Genomic DNA, 24,102 nt, shown 5'->3' with positions numbered 1-24,102 from the left:
GGTTGAGGTGGTTTGGCCTTTGGAAGCCTTGATTTGGTTTTGTGGATTTGTTTCATGAGACCCCACATTCATGCTTGGTTGAAAGGGAGATTTGGTTCAGCCCAATCTATGGTTAGGTGGTACATGGAAGCCCCTGACTTGGTTGGATTTTCATATGTTAATAATAGTTCCTTTTCCTTGGTATTTTCATGAGTAAATGTGATTGATATTATGTGGCGTTAATGGTTGTTTCCTCATTGATATATCTATAATTATTTGGTGGTGATAAATGTTTTATGACAATTATGATGCATGACTCACATTATGTTTTGGTTAGTATATGGAATATTATTGAATAAATGACCTAATAGATTACAATGTAACTATTGTGTAGAGATATCAGTCCTCTTTGATGAATCTCAGATAAGTATGAGACCCCTATGCTTAGATCTTTTTTTGTGACATGTAGATTACATGTTTTTGATGTGTTTGACGAAATGCCTGTCATGGCTAGTAGAAAGCCATTTTTCAATTTTTTGCATTATTACCCTTGTTTCAATGTTATTTTTCATTTATGGAATTTTCATGAAGTTTTGGGTAGTGGCCTGAGTCCTGGTCCTGAAAAAGCAGCACAAAATCTCAAGTCGCTGGCATAGAACTTCCTAGAAAAGGCTAAAGTCCCATGGATTCCTTACTGTGGGAGCGACTGGAGGGTCCCAATCACATGCATGTCTTCTCATGGGAGTGGGGTGAGGCTCCAGGGCAGTGAAATAGTAAGTTCTCTCAGGTGTTGGACACCTGAATGGGTTGGTTGGATCCTGAAGGTTCTATAGTTTATGAGGAAGGTCAGTTTGGTATTTTCATGTTGATTCATCTTCCTTAACTATACCTGGGGAGTTTAATCATATCCTAATAGCTATTCTTCACATGTTTATCTGGGAGGACCAGTTAGCTTGTGTAAATGTGGGAGTAGGGTGCTACACCAATCCTCCCTTAAGTAACAAGCTTCCAGCCTCAATGTGACAACATAAGTTTACATTCCAAATTCCTCCCTTACCTTCTAGACTGTGTTAAATCTATAAGCCAAGAGGAGGAGGTCTGAGATCCTCTTCTCAAGGGATGAGATCCATAAAGAGAGGGATTATGGTTCCACAAAGAGACAGAGTTTGATCCATAAGTCAAAGGATGAGGAAAAAGTAGGTAGGAGTTTGATGCCTTTTTGTCGGGAAGTATTCCCCCAACAAAGCTTCTAGAAATTTCTTTTTATTTCTACCTACATTAAGAAGTTTTCAAACCTTTTAATGGAGAATAGAGCACATGATTGCATAGGCAATAATGATAATAATTGCATTTGAGTATGTAGTGACTAGGAAAAGTGTGACAATGCATGAAAATAGGTTTTTAAGAAATGTAATCTAGAATTCTTGTTATCTTTGGGATTGTTTTTCTTCCAACATTGTAGGGGATTGCTTTGGAACACTTCATTGGATAGTGAGAGATCCAAATTGGCAGTCATTTTCCTAATGGTGACAAAATGACGTGTAATATATATATATATATATATATATATATATATATATATATATATATATATATATATATATATATATATATATATATTTCAATGATTTCATATTAGATAAATTCTCATGATGATACAAATTCAAACATACATTTAGATTCTACATCATAAAATTGTAAGTTGTAACAATTTGTATACAAATATAATCATGATAGATTCATTAATGATCCAGTTGGATAAAGACAATAAATTGTAGTTTTCTCATTAATTTATCAAAATGAAATTGTGTTACATAGGTACTTATTGCATGGCCTTTGATCTCTTGTGACATACTTCCAAAAGGGATATTCACTTTCTTGAGCCTATTTTCTTTCTAAATTTATTCTTCCCTCAACATTTGAAGTTGTTGTTGTAGCCCCACTTCCAACAGAGGGAGAACTGACAGACCTTGATGAAATTAGAATAGGAGGGGCATTATCAATGGGAACATTCTTCCCCTTATTTTTCACCTTCCCTGTTTCCCTTGATTAAGCCATGAATGTTGTAAGAAAATAAAGAAAAAATGCATTAGAATGTAAAATAAATTGGACAAGAAAATTGGATTAGAAAAAACGGAAAAAAAATGGAAGTAAACTGCACTTATCGATTGCTTGAATCACCTCCAAAACACTCCTAAAACTTTTTCTAATCACTCCCACATACCAACAACAAGAGAGGTACACAATGATGAAGAGAAAGTGGCCAAATTTTGGTTTTTAAGGATCTATGGCACACATTTATAATGGGACACGTATCCCAAAATTAGGACATATTGTTGGGTGAATCAAATTCGCAGGCCCAGCGAGTCCCACATGTTCGGACATGCTTGATCCACAAATCAGACACTTGTCCCCCGAGAATCGTGTCAAACACATGGGATTGAAGACATGGGGGGGATGGATTTGATTTCTTAGGGTTATGCTATATGATAGTAAGTATGTAAAGAACCCTAGAATGTTATAGAAGCATTGGTTGGGTGCTTTTATTATTGCAGAAATAAGCGAGTTTGGAGTCATGAAGCTCACACAATGTGATGGAGTTCTCATGCTTGGTTGGGTGAATGGTTCACACATGAAACCCCACATTGGTCACTAAATTCATTTGGTTCTAATTACTCTCTATCCGGGAGAATAGAATAAGTCTTAGGGTAGAGTAAATTTTTCCTTTTTAGTCTCAGTCATTTATTTTCGTAGTGTCAATAGCGTCTCATTTTTGTTGTGATATACCTCAATTGATTGTGGTCAGGTAGGTATTAGTCATTTCTATTGCTATTAGTTGAGTCATTTAATGTGACTATTTTCAGCCCATCGAGTATTTTCCCTATAATGGTCGAATTTGCTAACTTGGCCTATAGTTTCATTTCATTGGGTGCCCTTTTGCTTTCATATAGATATCATGTCAAGTCATTTTTGGTAATTTACATCATGTATTGGGGTTTTGAACCTTAACCCTCATAAATTCCTGAATCAAACTCTAATTCAATCATCCTTACTCATTTAATGTCCAACAGGTCATTTCTTTATCATAGTATTGTCATTCTGGATTTTTGAGGTTGAGGGAGTAAACACATAGGACAACATCAAATCCACTTTGGAAGCTCAGATCTATCCCTGCCAGCTTTAGAGAGGGATCTCTCTGTTTGATTTAGCTTTGTTTTATGGATAAATTTTAGGCTAGATATGATTGTACTTGTTTGTTTTGTTTGAAATGATTGGTTGATTTTAGTGTTATAATTCCATTGGACTATGGAGTCTATAGATTAAACTAGAGTTTGTTCATCAATTTTTTAAGGAGTTCTCACAGGGAAGGCTAGGTTGCAGTAAATGGATCTTTTTAGAGTTTAAATGGATGGTGGAAAAGAAGAAATGTAAGGTTTAGTAGAGAACAAAGAGAAATTAAGAATTCTTTATCCTGACTTCAGTGGAAAACATTAAAATTAACAATAGCCAAAATAGGACGTTCTTGATAATGAATCCTATTTATCACAATTTATGTTGATTAATTCAAATTTAGAATAACAGAGGAAAGAAATAACAGCGTTTAAACAGATAAAGACAAGAAACACATCACCATTCAAGACACCACATGAATCCTGTAAAAGGTCATTGTATTATTGATGCTCCAATACTTCAAAATTACAATGTGCACCAAAAATTACATTCGGAAATCAACACTAATACTTCAAACAGTGAATTATTTATAATAAACATTACAACAATGCCTTAAAAAATCGTTGTCAAACTGACAGTGTATTATTAGCCTAGTTACAAACTAATATCATCTAATCCTGGCACAATAATAGGCCATGTAGGCTATTGAGGGAAACAGTGGCCCTGTTTGGGTGGTTTACGCTGCTGAGTCATTCAAAACAGAATGTGATGCTGAACTGAAACTTGCGCTGGTTGTTGTGCTAGAAAACCTTTTCACTGTTGCTGAGTTATTTCTTAGTCGAGTAAATCAAGTAACTCTTCCCATCTCTTTTCATCTGGAAATGTTAAATTTTTCACCATGCGGTAGATTTCATCTACCTTTGTACACTTAGCAAAGGTTGGTTTAGCTATAAAAATGTGTTTTACCTCATTCAACACCTGGAAGTCATTTGACATGGTCTCCAAAAAATCCTGTGTTGTCATACTCCCTTTGATTCCACTGAAATTGATTTTGCTTTTGGATACCTCTTTCATCTTGTAGATGTGGTCCTCCTGAGTGATCAGTTTGTCATTGATGACATAGATACTGGGTAGCCCCTTCTGTATTAAGGCTTCAATCCTGTTTGTAAATTTTTTTACCTACAGCTCCAATGTCTCACACCTTTCCTCCAACTGGTCAATAATATTTCTCTTAGTCAAGACTTTCTTAACCTCCAGAATGGTGGCAATTCTGTAACCGACTCGCACTTCCTCCATCTCATATCTGGACTTTGAATTTAAGAACCTAATAATATTGGCAACTTCAGTTGACATTTCTCCCAGCTTTTCCCTTCCTTGCACAATGGTCTCAGTGGCCTTCTCTATTAACTGTTTCTATTCAAATATAATCTTAATAGAATGCCAAATCTCATTCATTGAGTCCAATATGTTCATCCAGATTGTTTCCCTACCTAGGGCCAAGGTCTGGCCAATAAATATATCTCTCTACCTGGCGTAGCTTATCCAAAAGTCTCTGAGATTTTTCCAATTCAACTACCCTAGTAGCTTCATCTTTTGCCTTCTGGACTTCCAAATATTTAAGTTGCTAATGCAAGGTCTCAATTTCCTTTGACCGCAAAGACATATTTTGCAATGTCTGTGTGACCTGTTCGGCATTGGGTGTCTGAGTTGAAGTGGTAGGGGCAGTATTTTTTCCTGTGGATTGTAGTTGAGAAAGAGGTACATCATCCAAGGGAACAATGGCCATTTTCAAGTTGTCTTCCTTCTCCTTTATTAGCTTTTCCAACTCTGCTTCCATCTGCCTGATCTCTATGTTTTGATCAATAATTAATTTCATCATGTTTTCTTTTTGAGCTTCACCTTATACAATGCCCTTGGTCATTGGATCTTTTGTAGCTGGCAGATTGAGCTGTTTCCTCAATGCTACAATGTCCAAGTTTTTCTTCTTAATAATTTCTTCAGCAATAATAACATCCTTAGGGTCATACCCTATCTTAATCACCAAGTCCTCCAAAGACTTGATCTTGTTGTCTTTGGCCAAGGAGGAGACCTTCTCCATCTTCAACTGTGACTGCACATTTTCAAAAGAGATCTAAAATTTGGATAAAGACATGGCAGTGTTAGTGAGAGTGGAGGATATCATCTCACCAGGTTGTTTGTGCATCTCCATTTGATCAATGGGATGTATGTCCTTTGTGCTGAACTCAAAGGTGGTCCTCTTGTAGTCAGCTATTGATTCAGGTTGTGAAGCATGGGCCTCAAGGAAGGTCATCTACATTCTACCATGTTCAGTATCATATATTGATAGAATTCTACTTTGTGAACTAGAAGTCTGCTTCCAAAATTAGTTGTAGGTGTTGTTCTTCAAGATTTCATTTTTGAGCATTATTTCTCTGTACGTATCAAACACTATTTTTTCTTTTTCTTTTTGAACAATGTGTGTTTCCATCTTGATCTGTTTATGACCCTGTGAAGATGAAGGCTCAGAAGGAGAAGTAGTGAACTTCATGGTTGCTAGTGGAGAATCTATGATGATGATAGCTACCTGTTCCTCCATTTCTTTGTCTACTTCTGGTTTGTGAGTCACCTTGGGCCTCTTTCTGTAACTGATTCTAAATTCTATGGCTTCACTCAATGTTGTAGATGATGACCCTTCCTCCCTCTGCCTTTTGCTGGATTTTTCTTGAGGAACAAGAATCTGCAAACTGGAAGTGGACACAAGCTACCACTCAGCTTTCTACAGGGTATTTTCTTCCCATTCCAACTGATTTCATACTTTTCTATGTCAGGCCTAGAAGTATGGATATAGGGAGTGTTCTTATTGTCCACTCTAATTTTTGAGATGATGCCATAGGGATCATAAGACCATGTGAAGCTTAAGTTAAACTTCATCTCCTTCAATATCTTATCTACCTCCTCCCCTGCTGTCCTGGTGTTGCATGCAAATGGGCCCACTTGTGTTTTAATTCTGAATTGTGCCTTCTTCTTTGCCACTACAAAGTGGATCTCATCTGATTTCAACATTTTCCTGATATGTTCTAGTACAAAGATCCTCATTGGGATGTACTTAGGGAGCTTTTAGGGGGCCAATTCACATCTGTAGACTCTAATATCTATGTAGTTTTTCTAGAGGTACCAATCTACAGTTTTTTCTTGGTTTGATAGATGTAATATTCATTTGATCTCCTCACTAATCCTAGGTTGCATTATACTTTAGAGAATGTTCATAGGTGGATGAACAAAGTCTTCTATAAACTGTTTGTAGGTGAATTCCTGTTTTTCCTTCATGACCAATGAGGTCCAAAATATCACTGGTTTTTGATTCCCTGCATCATCCAATTTCTACAATGCAAAAGTGAACTTTTTTGCTTGATAATAGTTGAACATGTAAATCAAAATAGAGGTGTAACTGGACACCTGCTCTATGGGAAACTTGATGAACTGTTCATGGATATTGTCAACCAAGAATTGACTTAAATTAAAAATTGTAGAGGGCTTGTTGTCTGTGGAAAATGTGGAAAGGAATCCTAAAATAGGCTCATCCACCCATTGATCAGAATGGTAGCCTAGGATGTGAGAAAGGATAGAAATAATCTACTTTTCCTGACCAGGAAAAATGGAAGAAGGATAAGGAGGATTGTTCTTGGGAAATTGGGCGTTCTCTAGTAGGAAAATCTCAAAAATCCTAGCTCTAGTGGCAAAATCTAGCTTTTGATAAAGCTAGGTGAGGGCTTCTAGGGAGAAAGGGGCAGAATTTTCCATAGAAGGGGCCAACATCATTTGATCAATAGATTTGGCTGTGATGGTGAAAAGGATGTCACCTATAAGTGCAATTATGGCTCTTTGGGCAGGGACATAGCAAGCTTGTCATCTTCTGGTGAATTATGGGGCTTGAAATGTCAGAAGAAAGATATAGTGGGGGAGGTTTGACTCCCAGAGTCCTATCTCATCATTTTTATCAGTGTTTATCCTCTAACCAGTAGTATAACTCGAGGAAATCATAGTCACAAAGTGTCTCAGTTATCTGGTAATCCATGTCTTCCAATGATGTATGATCCAGGTCTACAGAAGGTGGAATTAATAGGTTAATGGCCTGGTCCTATGTCTTAGCTTTAGGAAGTGTGATTGTAACAGTTTCTATACAAAATGGATAGACAAAGGAGGCTTACTGAGCTAAGAAAAAATAGTCTGTTAGGCGAAAAATCACAGGGAGGTCAGTGACTGTGGGGATGTTGGTGGTAAAGAAGCTCTAGCAGAGGCCATTGTAGGAAATAATGAATAGTAGAAGAAATGAGAAATAAAGATCAATCATAACAGGCCTGGGATTTATTTAAACATAGAGGTAAAGTCCTGTTGGAAATGGCACGAGGCCATTATTGAATGGTTACCGAGGAGAATTGAATAAGAAATGGGAATAAAGTGGGAAGACATTTAATTGGAGCAACGACAGAGAGTGGTGGTAGGTAGAGAGTGGTGGAGGAGTGGTGGGGGCATGGTAGGAATGGATACAGTATCGGTGGTTTTCGAAGGGGGTGATGGGTGGTAAGAGGTTTCAGCAAGGGCGTGTGAAATCACTGGGACATGCCACATAGGGATTAGGGCCCAATGGAAGAAACTGCCTTCTGAACCCCCCCCCCCCCTAGTGGTAAAGGGAGAATGCAAAGGGGGGACGAAATAGAATGCAGGCCGTGGATGGAACGGGGGACCAAATCCCAAGGTGTCAAAGGCAACAACAGGCTAATCACAAATGACAAAATTTATTTGTCCACTTGTGCCTGAATGATTGTCATTTCAAACTTAGGATAAAGGGGGAAAATAAGGAAATGAAATACTTTATCCCCATGTATACAATTGTCCTTTAAACTTAGGATAAGGGATTAATAATAAACATTTCGAAATACATAATGCATAGCTTGCACTTCTGACCCTTTTCCCTATCCTTGAACTTAGGATAAAAATTTATGCATGTTGATATTTAAGCAAACCACCTAATCTACCTACCCTTGGCTAGACTAGCATTTTTTATTTTAATGTCTAGGGTGCACTTAGACTAGCAAACCCATTTTCATTTTCTTCTATGCAGAATTTTTTTTATCTAACCTATCCCTTATTTCTCTAATTGACCCAGATTAAACAGTTGGGTCAATGTCATTTTCTACCTAACTAATGATTTACTCAGTTTAAACTATTGTATAAACCTTTATTCTCTATCTAATTTACATAACTTTAAAGAAGTCTAATCATGATTAAGTAGTATGATTAAACTAAAGCAAGTGATTGTGGCATTTTGAACAAGTTGCACACAACTTTACTTTACAGAAACGAAGCAAAAAACTATGCATGAGTAGTGGCATTTGTAGAAAATCTATGTAGGTTAACCAATAATGCAACATAAATCAAAGCAAAATACTATAACATACTTCTACTATCAATTTGTGGAAGCTTAAAGATGGAGCTAAACAATATAACCAGAAGAAGAAGAATCAATGGCACAATACACAGAAATCCTCAAATAAAACCCCACACTATTGTATTATCATACATGGTGGAAATACATAGGAATTATACAAAGCCTTAGCTCTCACAACTAGCCAACTCTTAGTACAATCCTCATAGATGCTCATAGGAAATCTTGGCTTCTCTCCATCCTTCCTCTCTACCCTCCAAGCTCCTATTTCCTTGTGTTGGTCCTTGTGGATGATTTTCCTTTACCAAGTGGAAAATTAATCCATCAATAAGTGCACAATCCTCAAGGATGAATCCTTGATTGCATGCATGAGTTTTCTCCATGAGAAAACACATGCAACTGATAGTACACTGTCCTTGAACATTCATCTCAACTAGGTCTTTCTCAGAATAGTCATGCATGAGTTTATGATGAGGGAATCTTCAGTTAACTCGAGTAGCACTAGTTGAGTGCATTAATGCATCAACTCACTGTTAACTCATTATTAGTTCGTCAAACAATTTGGAACTAATTTAACTGAACTTGACTCAGTAAATTGAGTTAACTAATTAAAACTCAAATATAACTCAATCTTATCTCCTTAATTTAAGGGATAACTCTTGCATGACTTCAAAAAGTCTTCTAACTTGAATTTCTCCAACTAATTAATTTAAAATAAATTAATTAATTATTTCCAAGGAGATGTTAAGACTAAATTTGATTTTAATTCACAATTTAATTCAAGGACAAATTAAATTGGAATATTCTTGTTTCCATATTTCAACACTCCCTCTCAACAAGAAAGGGATTATCTACCACCCCGATCTTGTCTCTATGGAACTTGAATTTACACTTTGACAATTCCTTTGTCAAAATGTCAGCATCTTGATCCTCTGTCGAAATATACTACATCAACATGATCCTCCTCACTACACAGTCTCTAAGATGATGATACCAGATGTCGATGTGCTTGGACCTATCATGAAATACTAGATTCTAATAGAGTTTGATACAACTCTGATTATCACAATAGATCACAGTTGGATCCATCTTCTGATCAAACAAACCAACTAGGATTTTTTGCATCGAGATGGCCTCACATGCTACCTGACTTGCAGCCATGTATTATTCCTCTACCGAGTTGAGTGCAACTGACCTTTGTGTCCTACTGTACCAAGAAAGTTTTGCTAACCCAAGGTTGAAAATCCCTCCTAATGTGCTCTTCCAATCTGATGGACTCCCTACCCAATCTGCATTAGTGAAGCCCTATAGCTTCACTCCCTCTATTCGTCTGTACCATAATCCATACTGAGATGTGCCTCTGAGGTATCTCAATACATGCTTTGCCGCCTTCCAAAACATCTTTGTAGGTTGAACCATCGCTTGACTTAGCTGGTTCACCGCATAGCACAAATCTGGTCGCGTGTTCACTAATTACATCAGTGAACCCACAAGCTACCTATATATAGTAGCCTCTACCACTTCTCTTAAAGTAGCAACCTCCTTCCTCCAATTACTTTCTAAAGGAGTCTGCATGGGCTTGCACTTCTCCATGTGGAATCTCCTGAGTTTATTTTTGGCATACTTTCCCTGAGACACAAACAACTCCCCATCCTTCTGCCACACTTCCAGCCAAGGAAGTAATGCATGAGACCCATGTCTTTCATCTTGAATTCTCTTGCAAGGTACTCCTTGCCAGACATGATCAACTGATCATCACCAATCAATATGAGATCATCAATATAAAGTATGATGATCAACAACTTACCTTTAACCACAATGTGGTACAGGTTCGCATCTGCTTCACTCTTTGTGAAGCCCAACCCGGTGAAGTAGTTGTCTATCCTGTTGTACCAAGCACGAGGTGCTTTCTTCAGGCCATACAACGCTCTCTTGAATCAAAACACATGCGAATCATGATTGAAGGTCTCAAAACCTTCCGACTACTCTATGTACACCTCTTCCTCAATCTGGCCATTGAGGAATGCAGTCTTCACATCCATTTGATGGATCTTCCAACCCATTTGTGCTAATAATGCCAACATAGATATGATATATGAGTACCTTGCGACAAAATCAAAAGGCTCATCAGAGTCAATCCCCTCAACCTGTGAAAAGCCACAGTCAAAAAATCTTTCCTTATGTTTCTCCACACTACCATCAGCAGCTTTCTTTACCTTGTAAAGCCAACAGGAACTCACAATTGACTTGTTCTCCAGTCTCGGAACCACGTCCCAAACACTGTTACGAACTATGGATTCATACTCCTCCACCATAGCATCAACCCAAATCAGTTGTTGCACTACTTCCTCAAAGGAATATGGCTCGATCTCAACACATTCCCCAGTAAGGGCCATGTACCAAGTGTACCTCTCAGGTGACCTCCTCTATCTGCGCTGAGAAGATGGTGCTCCCAAATTATCTCTTGCATCCTCCAACAATCTTCCATATTCTCTTGTGTGATTCCATCCATCTCCGGAAGACTCTGCTTGAGTGGATGTCTCCACTCCTAAAACCTCTGCATGTGGTTGCTCCGCATCAGTCTGAGGCTCCTCCTCGTTAGGAACCAACAGTTCCTCCACACCCTGTAGTTGGAGCTCCCTCTCAAGGGAAACACGCATGGCCTTCTGCTCATCAAACTTGAGATCTCTGTGAACCAATATCCTCTGACTGGTAGGAAAGTACACCCGATAGTTGTGAGATGTATCAATGTACCCCATAAATATCCCCAACTCTGTTTTCAGCTCAAGCTTCTTTCATGCATCCTTTGTCACATGGAAATATACCGATGAGCTAAAGATCCTGAAGTGACCCACATCTGGTCTCTTACAGGAGAAGCCTTCCTCCGGTGTCTTCATCCCAAGTATGCGATGCGGGCTTCTATTCTACAAATAGACCATTGTGCTGCATGCCTTAGCCCACAAGTGAAGTGGTATGCCTTGGTCATGCAACATTGCCCATGTTGCCCCTACAATAGTTCTGTTCTTCCTCTTGGCCACCCAATTCTGTTGTGGGTTATGAGGTGCTGTCAACTCTCATTTAATTCCTTCTGCTGCAAAAAAGTCCTTAAACTCTTGAGAGACATATTCTCCACCGTTGTTGCTTCTCAAGGTCTTGATCTTCTTCATTGACACTTTCTCGACCAAAGCTTTGAACTCACAAAACTTTGTGAAATTCTGGTCCTTCTTCTACATGAAATAAATCCAGCATTTAGGAGAATAGTCTTCAATGAAAAACACATAATACCTTTGCTTCATTGTGGATGCCGTCGAGAATGGTCCACAAAAATTAGTATGAACTCGCTCTAAGATAGCCTCCGCTTGACCGTCTCGATCATGAAAGGAAGACTTGGTGTACTTTCCCAAGGTACAACCTTTACATGTGTCAACTTGCTCAAGTTTACCTTTGGGAAGTCCTGTAGATATCTGTTGCATTATCTTCAAAGCCCCATGATGCAAATGGCCCAATCGCCTGTGCCACAACTCGTTAATGTCTTGGATTTGGAGAAATTCTACTTTCGTACTCATTGTTGCACAATCATCTACCTCTAGTTTATAGAGATTCTTCACCCAAATCCCTATCCTCTTGGTCTGACCCGTGGCTATGTGTCTTAGGAACACCTTTCCTTTACTGAAGACAACATCATAGCCTTTGTCTTCCAACATTGTGACCGATACCAAGTTCTTCTACAGTCCAGGCACATACATCACATCTGTTAAGGTGAGAGGAGCTCAATGATCCCTCTTAAAAGCAATTGTGCCCACTCCTAAAACACTCATCCTTCCCTCATCAACCATCTCTATGTGCATCTTGAGGTCTTTCTCCTCCAAGGCACTGAATAAATTTTTATCACCGGTCATGTGGAATGAGGCTCCACTGTCAACATACCAGACACAACCCATCATTGATGACACCATGCATGCGATGAGGGTAAAGTCCATTTCGAACTGAGAGTCTAATGCCTCGCCTTCCGAGTTTCCCTACTTGGACTTCTTCGATGGGAAATTAGTCACATAATTTCCCATCTTGTGACAATTAAAGCATCTTACTTTAGACATGTCACCCTTCTTCCCTCCATGAGAAGAATTCGATTTGAAATGGGAAGCCTTCCCCTTCCCTTTCCTTGACTTAGTTGCTAAGGCCATATTTTCTTCATCATCATTCTTGGATGAAGAATCATCTCGTGTGCTCATCCTGATCTCCTCATGCATAAGATTCGACCACAGTTGTTCCCAATCCGAAAATTTCTCCCTTCCATTCACAGAGTCCTGGTAGCTATTCCAACTCTTTGAAAGGCTAAGGAGAGCGAGGCTCACCATATCATCATCGGCATTAGTTATTCCCACACTAGTAAGTTCATCTCTGCAGGCAATGAGCTTGTTCAGATATGTGGAAATAGTATCGCCCTTCTCCATCTTGATTCTTCGAATCCTACCCTTGAGTGCCAATTTCCTCTTGTCGCTACTATTCTATTAGAGGTCCTTAAATGTCTTCCACATTGAAAATGGAGTATACTTCCCATGGAGAATCGAGACAATATGGTCTCAAACTCCCTAAAGGATGATCTGTCTCACCTTCGCCACACACTTCTTCCACTCAGCCAACTCTTTTGCATTAGTTTAAGCTAGCTTTGGGATTTCTTGATCAATGACTTCCTTCAAGCCATTATATTCTAATATAGCCTCCATTATATCTTTCCATGCTATGTAATTCGAGCTACCTTCTAAGGCATACTCGAGTCTCAAGCCATAGAACACCATTGGCCAACCTTGAAGTATGATATGAATTCGATTTTCACCTGCAATCTAAACTTCAAAATACGAATTCTCTTCTCAGTATATTGTTCACACCTCTGATACCATGTAGAAAATCTATGTAGGTTAACCTGATAATGCAATATAAATCAAAGAAGAATACTATAACCTACTTCTACTATCAATTTATGGAAGCTTAAAGATCGAGTTGAACAATATAACTAGAAGAAGAAGAATCAATGGCACAATAAACATGAAAATACTTTGGGGAAATCCTCATATAAAACCCCACACTATTGTATTATCATACATGGTGGAAATACATAGGAATTATACAAAGCCTTAGCTCTCACAGCTAGCTAGCTCTTAGTACAATCCTCACAGATGCTCACAGACAATCTTGGCTTCTCTCCAACCTTCCTCTCTGCCCTCCAAGATCTTATTTCCTTGCGTTGTCCCTTGTGGATGCGTTGTGCTGTACAACAACCCCCCATTCCATAAAATTTTTAGACAAAATCATAATATGAAATGGGTCCCTTTCAAAATAAACTTAGATGTGTAAATAAATTGGTATTAACCCATCATAAGAAAACCCTTATTAAAAGGTTTAACTTAAATGAATAGAAATAAAGTTTGGCTTTAAAATATTATAAAATCCTTCGTTATTGTGATAAAGTGATCGGAAGATCGCATATCGCAATAACAAAGGAAACATATGCTAAGACACATCTATTCCCTCTGATCCGAAAAGCATATTGCAATTGGATATCAGAAAAGGTAAATGCCAAAGCACCAATGTAATTGAGCCCTTTTGAATCCTCCGATGCGATAAAGCGTATCGCCATCAGCAATCGGCAATAACAAGTCAACACATGATGGAAGGCAGACTCAAATCCTCCGATGTGATAAAGCATATCGCAATCGGCTATCGGTGAAATCGCATTGACATAGCAATAAAGCCCAAACCCATTCCCTGATTGCGATGCATTAATGAGGCGCGTATCTCAAGGATATATCTTAAAGGTTTGCATGCATTATATCACCTTTCGGTGATTGGAGAAGTTTAAAACAAGCTTTAAAGCCTTTCCTTTCACATTACCGATCGCCGATTTGTGAATTATCATTGATTATCCATTAAAGAAATCTAAGCCACGTTTGAATGAATCATTTGGCATATAAACGACATGATGGGCATTTAAAACTTCTTTTATCATGATTGACAGGTTAAACAGCTAATCAATGAAGCAGTTAAGGGTAGATCTTTTCTTTAGATTTTACCCGTGGCAATCTTACTCTAGTCCATTATCACCTGCTCATCGATGTAACTCTTTCATTATCATATTGGTCTGTAGCAGCATTTCTCTGTATCACTGTTTTTCTAATCGCTTGTGCAGAATTCCGCGGAAATTAGGAATTTGAAACAAATGGGAAAAAGATCAAAGAAATCCGTAGCAGTGGCTCCTACAATAGCAGTGCAGCTAGCCAAGGATCCTGGACCAAGCAAAAAAGGGTTAATCTTAGACACTACATGCCTCGGTCTTGGAAATACAAGCTGGGAAAGCATCTACAATCTAATAGAAGCAGAGGAGCCTAAGGAGATATCAGAAGAAGCCACAGCTGACTCGAGTAACAAATCGGAAGCATCCCTCAAGGATTTAGCATGTTCATATTTGCACAGAATAGCAACATGAGAAAAAATCCTCCCATATACTGACGTAGTGAGATGGGTGGTAGAGGAAATTCCAGTGTCAAACAGAACATTTTGCACAGTTGACGGGAGGATATTTGGCTCATTTCAACCTAATGATCTAAGGAAAATGTATCACTTGCCTGAGCCTGAAAAGCGATACAACAAAGCCTTCCTTGAGAAATTTGCAAATGAGAGTGAGACAAAATCGGCCCCAATTAGGCAGTGGAGACATTTTCCCAAGAAGCACAAGCATGAATCATCAGGTAAGTACTCGGTGGACTCATTAGCTTCTCCTTACTGTTATGCCAAAGCAATGGTATGTAGAATGTGGGGAATACATGACTCTGCCAAGTTTACTATTGAAATGGTCCCTCTGATGGAGGCAACCATCAACAGTTATGTTATTGATTGGGCAAACATTTTGTCCGATAAATTAGCCATAGCAATTTTCGAATTCAGGTCAAATTCACGAAAAACCACCAAGACCATTCCCCCTTTTTATTACAGTGCATATATTATGGATACTCTTTGCTTTAATTATGAATATCTAATACTTGGATGGAGATGGACTCCCAAAGACCCTAAGCCCTTCCATATCTATCATCAAATATTATGGAAGGCTCACTACAAAGATCATTTGTACAAAATTTGTAATGGTTTTATGTTGCCTGTCTACTATGCTATTTTTGATAAGCCTGCCCCTAGGATTTCTAAGGAAGCAGGGATCGATTTGACTGTAGTAGGAAATTGGTTCATAGAAGACAAATTCACTTATATAAGGCTTTTTGGTAGCCTTACAAAACCCCATGTCCTTCCCCTATATGTGCCCGATAAGCTATTAGCTCGGGAATTGGCCTACCAGATAACAATGGAAGGGACATCCAAAACCCTTAAAAATTCCAAGAAATAGGTAGGACCTACATTTCCTTTAAGATGTGGTGTTTACACTCTCCATGATTACAAACATGCAGAAAAGGAGATAGAAAAAATAAAAATTCTCAATCTTGCAACAATTCCCAACAAACAATATGATCCAAGAAAAGTTGTCTATAATGTTCTTGAGCAGGCCAAACTTGCAAAGTTTGATCATGAGAAGGATGACTTTGATGGCCTATTTTCCTCAACAGAATCATTATTTCAAGTAAAAACATTGGCCAGGATCAGATATCAAGATGAAGGGCTGGAAGTGTTTAATAGGCTTAGAGAACAGAGGTTGCAAACTCTGCCTCTCGACTTATTAGTCACCACCCCGGCAATCCAATCAAGTGAGCCTGAACAACAAACTGTTGACAAATCTTTTGCTGTGGAAAAAATTCCTGAGAAAGGAAAAGAGCCAGCTCAGGAGAAAGAACAGGAGAAAGAATAGGGAAAAGGCAGTGAACACATGGATATAGATACTCAGATTGATCCCAAGCTCCTTAAAGAATGGCAACAATTCGATTCCATTATAAGCAATCCTGAGAGTTCACAGGGTTTCAGCACGCCTGAAGTGACAATTGGTCACAACACATAAAAAAAATACGGTTCCAACTAAAGGAACCAGTGGCCTACCTATGAGTAAATATGTAGAGATAATTCGTAAGGATCCATCAGATGAAATTGTTTTGCATATAGAAGAGATACCGCCTTTAGATGTCTTCTACAGCCCCAAGCATAGGGTTGTAGTAAAAAGACAAAGGAAAAAGAGAAGACTTGATCAATATTCCCTTTTACCTAAACAAACAGAGATGGCTAATGTATGGAAAGAAGAATTCAATCCTTCTGAAGACCTCACAAAACTCTCTCAATATGCTGGAGCCTATTCAGCAGCCACTATGGATAAAGCATCAGAAGTGAGCAATTTACTCAAGGAAAAAGATCAGACAATTGTTTCATTGGAGGCACAGGTATCCGAAAGACAACAAAGAATAGAGAAATTAGAACAGTAGTTAGCAGCACAACAGCAAGTAAACAACCAACTGAACAAGCAATTGCTCAAGGAAAAGCAGAGAATAGATCAGAGTGTAGTGCAAAAACAAAAGGAATTATCCTTAGCATTGACCAAGCTAAAGACAATGAATGAACAAATGAGTAAAACAAAAGATGAGCAAATCACTCAACTATCACAACAGATAGAAAGGTTCAAAATTTTTCCTCAACCAGTAGAGTTCAGGTCCGAAGCTCTCCAGATCAATAAGGCATTGATTAAACAGTTAAATTTACTATGTCATAATATTTCCCTTGCCGAGCCCCTCTGTGAAATTGCTTCATCAATGATTGACAAATTAGTTGATGCAAGGTATAATTTGGAACAAGGCGATGAGACATTAACAAACTTTCTTTCTTGGCAAAAAACTAGTGAAGGGCAAGCTACAAATTTGCCTAGAATTCTAGAATTGCACAAGGAAATTCTTTTCCTAGAATGGAAATCACAATTGATGAAAGAAGAAAGGGAAACTTCAAGATGTAGATCAGAAACCAGTAATTTAATTGAGTTAATTAATGATACTCTTTATCTGTCTAATTTGATTTCACAGTGCACTCCAGGTAAATTTCCATCAACCAAGGCATTGGAACAGACATGCAATCAAGAATTGGAAAAGAAGGAGAGATTAATCGTAGGCATCCAAAGTTTAACTTGGGACACCTTTTGGTTCTTCCTAGTTAAACCATACAGTCAAAGGGCAGCACTCAAATGTTTAACCGATGCGATCAGTTATATGATTCCCAAAATTCATGATGCTACGTATTCAGCCCAACTGCATTCTCATCTGAGTCACCCTCCAGAATTGCAACCAATGCTTGCTATCTGCTAGCTCAAACCAAAGGATGATCAGCTGAAACAGTGAATCATTCTACTGACTGCAAATAGGCCTATTTCAAGGAGATTCTCATGATTTGGTTATACCACCTAATAGCTTTTTTATTTCATAATCAGTTAGCTTAGATAGTATTTATAGACCCTTTCATGTCTTTAGAAAGGGTCCTCAATTTTTGTATCAAACTTGGATCGGAAGTCACACTATTGTGCTTCTGATATATATTTTTTTATGAAGACTGGGCCTATATTCTAAATTTTAATGAAGAATACTTTGATGAGATATGCACTACTGCTTTTTGTAAAAGTGTTTCTAAGTTGGAAGATGGAATCTGAATGCGATTGATATCGGGAGTGATCCAAATAACATATGGTACTATTATCTATGCTTTTGCTCCATTCTTTTATATGAATCAGCATTTTTTTTATCTTGCTATCATTGGATGTATGTATGTATTTTAACAGTAGTCCTTATATTTATCACTATTGAATGTTTAAGGAATGTTAATTTTTCAATCATATTTATGTCAATGATATATGAAGAATAGTGTAATAATGTTTTAATGATTACTTTGTTCAACTACTTGAACAAAGTAATTATCATATGAATGAATGTCTTAGTTTATCAATGGAGTCATCTATATGCCTATTTGTAAATAAAGATCATCAAAAGTTACACTAAAGCGGAAATTTCCCGGGATAGATTAAGTTGTTCTTTAATTTTGCAATTTAGAATAAATCATCCATCATTATCATTAGATAATAGAAATTCAACCACTTATCCATCCTATTTACAAATCATTGGGAAACAGGTCCCATTATATCCAGTTGGAGCCACCACACCAAACGGAAAAGGAGCTGCCTTTAAGGTCTGGACCAGGTGGTTTTCCCCGATGTTGATGTAGCAATTTTCGAGGCATCAACAGGATGATTTTCCTTTACCAAGTGGAAAACCAATCCATCAATAACTGTGTAATCCTCAAGGATGAATCCTTGATTGCATGCATGAGTTTTCTCCATGAGAAAACACATGCAACTGATAATACACTGTCCTTGAACATTTATCTCAACTAGGTCTTTCTTAGAATATACATGCATGAGTTTCTGATGAGGGAATCTTTAGTTAATTAGAGTATCACTAGTTGAGTGCATTAATTCATAAATTGACTGTTAAATTACTATTAGTTCCTCAAACAGTTTGGAGCTAATTTAACTGGACTTAACTCAGTAAACAGAGTTAACTAGTTACAACTCAAATATAACTCAATCTTATCTCCTTAATTTAAGAGATAACTCGTACATGACTTCAGAAAGACTTATAACTTGAATTTCTCTGACTAATTAATTTAAAATAAATTAATTAATTATTTCCAAGGAGCTGTTAAGACTAAATTGGATTTTAATTCACAATTTAATTCAAGGAAAAATTAAATTGGAATATTCTTTTTGCCATATTTCAACAAAATTTAGACTTGCAACACTTTCAATATTATTCTCTTATTTATTTTCTTTCTTTTTGAGGGGTTCAATCTTTTTGCTTTCTCAATATTTTTGTTTTTCTCTTTATTCTCCTTCTTTATACCCTCTTTTCATTTTTTATTTCACTTTTTTCTTTTTATTTGGAAATCATTGGAAGATTGACAAGTATTTACAAAATAGGATTCCTGAGATACATCACTTAATTACCTTGAGATACTATAAATTATAGGACCCTAACAGTGGATCCAGCTGGGGATGACACTCTCCCTGTGAGGTGCCAAAAACATATGATCATTAGCTTTGATATGTTATTTCAGCAATATCCACCTCTAATTTCTTTGTTGCAATATTTATGGTAACTCATCAATAGAAGCTCAGGCCCTTCTCTGCGAACTTCAACTTTTGTTAATAGGTCACCCAATCCACACAATAAATACAATGATATATACAATGATAAATGGTAAGAAAATCTTTAATGATTAGAAAAATAATGTTTGAGCATCCTGCCATTGGCAAGTCCACCAGGTAATTCTGTGCCATCCAAATTTCTGATAAAAAATGCATTATTTCCTCTAAAAGCAAAATAGCATAAGGACCCATCCACAGGTTATCAAACTTTCCATGTTTCCCTTTATCCTCTCTCCTTGAATCCCACTTTAAAACTTTTTCACCAATGGTGAAATCATCTGCCTTTGTCCTTCTGTCAAAAACGTTTTTAATATTCTCATGAATGACTTGAGCCTTGTTATAAACTTCTTCTCTGGATTGCTGTAACTGAATAGTTTGATCAATTCTCCTTTTAATATCATTGGGCTCAGCTTGCAATTCCTGAATTAACTTCATGACTGGGATTCCCAAAGAGGATGGAAAAACAACATCCATTCCATAAACCAGTTGGTATGGTGACATGCCAATTGATTTCTTTGTGGTGAGCCTATTAGCCCAAAGTGCATTTATGAGCTTGATGTGCCATGACTTCTTATTATCTGCTAACAGTTTCTTGATAATATTCACCAGACTTTTGTTTGAAGATTCATCCAGCCCATTACCTTGTGGGTAATAAGAAGTTGAATGCCCCAAAGTAATATGGTATTTATTGCAGAAATCTATCATTTTCTTAGATTTGAAGGCTACAACATTATCTGTAATAAGTTTGTTTGGGTAGCCAAATCTAGACAGGATGTTGGTTTCCAAGAATTTGATAATCACAGCATCTGTGGCTAGTCTAGAAGGAATGGCCTCAATCCATTTGGTAAAGTAGTCAGTAGTAGTAAGGATCCACTTTTGTTGAGTAGACGATGGAGGATGGATTTCTCCAATGAAATCCAATCCCAACTGTTGGAAAGGGCTCTCAACAAATATGGGCTTCAAAGGTAAAGGAAAAAGTTTTCTTTTTCCCTCAAAGATTTAACACTTGTGAAAAGAGGTTACCTTTTTATGGACATCTGGAAAAAGTGTAGGCCAGTAAAAACTAGCTCTACAGATCTTATTGGCAGTGGTTTTCCAATAGAGATCGCCACCACAGTCACCTTCATGGAATTCTTTCATAGTTCTTTCAGCATCATCACTCAATAGACACTTTAGTATAAGACCACTAGCATCTTTCTAATATAAAACATTTTTTATGATGCAAAATTTGACTGCTTTTAATTTAAGAAATCTAGCCTTTTTTTTGGTTAGACCAGGAGGAGCATTTAAATTAAATAAAACATAAATAAGTTTTGCATACCAAGGGGAGGTCATGAAATAATCATCAAGTTATGGAGTCGTCTGTTCCTCTTGATCATCCAATTCAACTCCAAAGTTAATATCTAAAGCATTAAAATTAGATTCAACCATCAATTTGGCTAATCCTTGTCCTTTGATGAGCTTGGTTGGTCTTATTTCTATGTCATATTCTAGAACGATGGCAATCCATTTGCCTCTTTTGCCATCAAGTCCATTCTATGTCAAAATATCTTTAACAACAACATTAGATACATAAGAAATTATATGGGAATGAAGAATATATACTCTGGAATCTTTAATTTCTTTTATGAGTGCAAAAGCCTGTTTTTCCATTATGTTGTACTTGAGTACAGTATCCCTTAAATCCTTGCTAAAGAAAGAAATGGATTGTTGATATCCATCAACATTTTTCTCCAAAAGGACAGTTGCAACAATATGTTCAGAAGCAAAGGAAAAAATTATAAAATCTTTAGTAAAATCAGGACTAATAAGGACTGGTGCTTTTGTTAAGGCTTGTTTAACCTGGTCAAATTATTTCCTAGCTTCGATGTTCCACCTAATTTCAGAATCTTGTTTTAACATATTTGTGATATTTCTAAGAAGTTCTTCAAGGTTAGGGATAAATATTCTTAGGAAATTTATTCTCCCAATGAATTACTGAAGCTCTTTAATATTTCTTGGATGATTTATTTTTAGAATAGCTTCAATCCTTTTAGGATCAATTATAATACCTTCCTTAGATATAATGTGACCAATGAATTTTCCTTCTTCAAGACCAAACATTGTTTTCTTAGGATTTAATGAGATCCCAAACTTTCTACACTTTTCAAAAAATCTTTTAAGGTGCATGAGATTTTTATCATCAGATTTAGAATATACAGTTATGTCATCCAGATAGATCACAATAAATATTCCAATTTCATCAGTAAAAGAAATATCCATTGATCTCTGAAATGTGGCTCCAACATTCATTAATCCAAAAGGAATCTTCACATACATGAAGGTACCCCAAGGAGTAGTAAGTGTTGTTTTTCACTGATCCTCTAGATGAGCTAAGACCTGATTATAACCTAAGAATCCATCTAATAAGGAAATCCTAGAAGACCCAACTACCTTTTGCAGAATATGAGCCATTTTAGGTAAGGGATAGTTGTCTTTTTGGGAAACTTTGTTTAGGTTTCTGAAATCCATGCACAATATGATTTCACATGTTTTCTTCCTGGTTGGTACAATGTTGGAAACCCACTTAGAGTACCTAAGAGGAACTATGATTTTAGAATCATACATCCTTTTGATTCCCTTCTCAATTAAAGGCATCAGAACTGGATTTATTCTACGAAGTTTTTGTTTAAAAGGTGTCTGATCTTCCTTAATTGGAATTTTATGTTGTATGATTTCAGTGTCATATGTTATAAGATCTTCATAACTCCAGGCAAAAAAGTCACTAAATTCCTTGAACAAAGCAATATACTTTTGTTGTTTAGCTGTTGGGATTGATTTAGACAATTTTATGATCTTTTGGTCTTTTTCAGTACCTAAAATACAATCTTCAAATGTTGTTCATGAGGGCCCAGCCTTAGGCTTTTAAGCCACATCATTGAAATCAAATAGTTACTGTAATGGAGCTAGACCCCTAGGCAAAATATTATCTTTAAGATGGAGTGTTTCAAACTCTTCTTTTTTTGGGTCAATTTCAAGCAATTTTGGTTTAATTACAATTTCATCTAAGGGAGTATTTTCATCTAAATTATCTAGTTGCCTTTCTGAATCAGAATGTTCAATAATTTGACTATGTCCTTTAGATTCCAAATCAACACTGTCATCTTGAAATTCATCTTTGGATTTCAGGAAACTCTCAATATGTTTATGATTTCCATATACTTGCCAATATCTTACATTATGAGATACATCTAGTCAGTGTTTTACCTCCAGTACATATTCTTGATTAGGATAAGGCATTTTGCAAGAGCTCACTGAAAAAGCAAAATTGTTCGATGAATTCCAAAAAGGTCATATTTGTTGGTGCACTAAGATGTCTTTTTACAGGAAATCTTCATTCCGATATTAATTGTCAACCTAAGGAAAGTATTTTTATTTCAAGAGTGTCAGCACTATATATGCAGTGAATTCAGAGGTTAATTGATAACAAATTGTTGCAATTGCTAATGAATATCTTCTTCAAAATCAATCAAAACAATTTTGAAAGAAATTCATAACATACTTTGCAATTATACTTAACCTATCATGAAAGCGAATGGATCTGAATACAACTTATAAAGAATCACGCTTGGCAGTTTGGAATGGAATTGAAACTAACTTGTGCACTCATGAAAGAGAACTGTAACAATTAACAACAACGATAATTCAACAACAAATCCTAATTGAACAACAAATCCTAATTGAACATCAAACGATACTGGAATAACAAACAGTATCTGAATAGAAAATGACTGTATAAGCATATTACGGGAAGAAATCAATTCTATATTTGAAACATATGATAACATTACTTGAAATGAACAATGATATAAGCTGGAACTAGAATAACCAATTCAATCAAAAGAATTACTCATATATAAAACAGAGATCAATATGAATCTCAAATGAACAGCAAAAGCAAATTGAATTGACAATCCTTACGATAATCAAAAGTAATATTAACTTAACATTAACAAGAAGTAAAGAATAAAATAGAAAAGATTATGACACAGGTGAAGCAGTAGATCTTCTCTTGACTGGGCCCAGAGTCGTCAAAAGTCTCATCAGAATTCTTCTCTAAGAGATACTCAGAATATAAGTATGAGTTAAACACAGTCTTTCTTCATTAAAATAAGTAACCAAGTTATAACATCCAATATAACAGTATTATATGTCCAAAAGAATAATTACAAACTATGAAATTCTAAACTCCAGTGTAGTTTTTCCTTTCGGCCTTATATATTACATTTAGAAAGTAAATAGATAAAATTGAATCCTCAGCATCAGGGGATCCTAATAATTTCGCTATACTTGATCTGAT

This window comes from Pinus tabuliformis, chromosome 5_2 (genome assembly GCF_031772625.1).
Source record: "Pinus tabuliformis cultivar Carrire ecotype Pingquan chromosome 5_2, CPIR1, whole genome shotgun sequence".
Taxonomy (NCBI): Eukaryota; Viridiplantae; Streptophyta; class Pinopsida; order Pinales; family Pinaceae; genus Pinus; species Pinus tabuliformis.
The sequence above is the reverse complement of the archived record's forward strand: the minus strand, read 5'-3'. Positions refer to the sequence as shown.